Genomic DNA, 3,045 nt, shown 5'->3' on the forward strand with positions numbered 1-3,045 from the left:
GACGACCGCCCATCACATAGACGATTACGAAATGATTAAAAGGAACGAAATAGGTCACCCGATCCAGACGTGGCAGCCCAGCATGTCGAGGTAAGGGAAAACGGGCGCCGGGTAGCAACATGGTAGTTGAAACTCGAGCCAACGCCGAGGGGACACTTAAGATATTATACAATGGCTCTAAGAACCTTGTTTGAGATCGCGCTGGCTTTGATTCGAAGCGGAGAGTATGGTATTCTAGAGCACGTTTCTGAAGCGTACATGAAGACTGTCAAAATAACTTAGGTGTCTTATAATAACTAAACTATATTGGATGAGGAGTTTGAATATGTCGGAAAAAATACTTCATTAAGCCTTTCATTCATTTCAGAAAGAATATCGCTCGACCGTAGGAGTTTTAGAGGATTTCTAATGTGTTTCAAAGGGAACTTCGGGGGTGAAGTTTTGAAGGGAGAACGACTGACGTCACTAACATCTCAAGAAGTGGCATCGTACAACCCTTTGGATGAAATGCATCCTCTCTCACACACATCTGTCTGTCTCTCTCTCTCTATACATGTATGTATATAAATATACATATGTGTAAATAAATATATATATATATATATATATAAATAAATATATGTATACATACACACAAATATATATATATATATATATATATATATGTTTTTATTTACATATATATATTTATTTATATATATATTTATATATATATATATATTTATATATATATGTATATTATATATAGATGGGTGTGTGTGTGTGTGTGGTCTGATAGTGTGTGTATATATATATATTTATTATATTTATTTATATATATTTTTTTATGTTATAGATATATTATAATATATATATATTTTTGTATATGTATATATGTGTAATAGTTATGTATATATTTATATATTTAATTTATATAGATAGATATATTATTATATATATGTATATAATATTTTTATTCATACACAAATTATTATATATATTATATATATTTTATATTTTATATTTATATTCCATATGTTATAATTATATATACATATGATATATACATATATATTTAAATAAATTAATATTTGTATATTTATATATTATTATATATATTTATATATTTAGATATGTTTATTAATGGTATATATATGTATATATATATATATATTTTAGATATATATATATATTATATATATATTATATTATATTTTTTATATTTACATGTCCAGTTTATGTTTATAAATTTATTATATACATAGTATATTTTTATTATATATATATATAAATATTTAGTTTTATATTATATTTTTTTTACAATCACTCACTCTACTCTCAAACACACACAAACACCTCACACACACACACACACCTAACACACAACACAAACACCACACACACACAAACCACACACACCTCACCACACACACTACACCTCACACATATATTTATATATATATATATTTATATATTATAAATATATTTTTATATTTTGTTATATATATATTTTACAAATTCTATGTGTGTGTTGTGTTTTATATGTATTTATTATATAATATATATATATTTATATTTTTTATATATATATAGTTATATATACTATTTTTATATATTGATATACCAGTATATATATTTATATATATATATATATTATATTTATTTATACTATATATATATATAATATATTATATATATATATGTATTTAATATTTATATTTATGTTATGTTTATATTTTATTATTGTAAATAAAATAGTATACATTTACGTAAAAAAAACACATTAGGAAATTGTGATTTGCAGAAATCCTTGACTTACGTCTAAACACCCAAGCGACCGTATGTGATATGAACTTACTTTTCTCTATTTCTTAAAACCGATATAATCGTTAATATTAAACAAATCATCTACTATATAAATTTTCTTCAGATATTAAATAATTATAGCAATTGCCCCTACATAAACTTTCCCTATACAGTAACTTATCAATTTTACAAAATTTGAATATTCACCAAATGCGACTATATGTTCTACCTCTTGGGTCGTGGCCGGTCAGTGTGTCCCCACATATCGCATGAAACGCATCTCGCTCAAGGTATGTGATTTTTAGACTTATTTTCCCCGCTATGGTTACCCTACCTATGTATATATTTCCTTGTAACTGTGAGTATATATTTATATTCTTTTTCACATCGTAGATTGTGTGGTAATACTCATTTTTACCATATATATTTTTTTAACGTATAGCATTAGTGTTTTTTTTTTCCTACAAATTAAGATTTTAATATTAGGTAATTATTATTTTTCCTCTTAAATTGAAAATTATTATCCTATTAAATTTCTCATTAGGGACTTGAAGTTGGCTTATTATTTTTCTAATGATTCCTACCGTTATCCTGTTGTGTTTTTCCTTCAACTGTTTAATGAATCACAAATTCATGATTTCTCTGTTATTGACCCTCATACATTTTTGCATGATAAAATATACCATTAATATATCATGCCAATGGATAACCATTAATTCTTTTAGAACTTACCAATACTTTTTTGTCGCTTCTTGGTTCAATATATTTTTCTTTCCCGATTGTGTAGTTTTTCATCAGGTTGAGCGATAGGTCCCTTTAGCTTACTTTATGTTGTCAAGCCATTTTCGAAGTGTGTGGTTTTGGTTGGACATGAGACGGGTAGTGTTATAACTCAAGCCAGGATTTTTTGTAGTCGGGTCAAGGTGTGTTTTAGGGGAGAGTGTGCGGGTGGGGTATCTAGGTATGGTCGAGGGCGGGTTGTTGTGGGATTGTTGTGTGTGTTTGGGTGATCTTGTTGTTTGATACGGGTGTTTGGATGCTGTGGGTGGGATGTGTGTGTGTTTGTGCTTGTGTGTGTGTAGTGTGTGTGTGTTTGTGTTGTGTGAGTTGTGTCGTTTGTGGGTTGTGGTGGGGTTGGTATGTGGGGGTGACGAGTGTGTGTGTGTGTGTGTGTGTTTGTGTGTGTGTTTAGGTGCTGTGTGTGTGTAGTGTTTCGTGTATTGCTGTGAGGGTCAGTGGTTGGGGTTTGGTCTTTGGGTG

The sequence above is a fragment of the Penaeus japonicus genome, unplaced genomic scaffold (genome assembly GCF_977035675.1).
Source record: "Penaeus japonicus unplaced genomic scaffold, GWHDUDI00000001_assembly GWHDUDI00000018, whole genome shotgun sequence".
Taxonomy (NCBI): domain Eukaryota; kingdom Metazoa; phylum Arthropoda; class Malacostraca; order Decapoda; family Penaeidae; genus Penaeus; species Penaeus japonicus.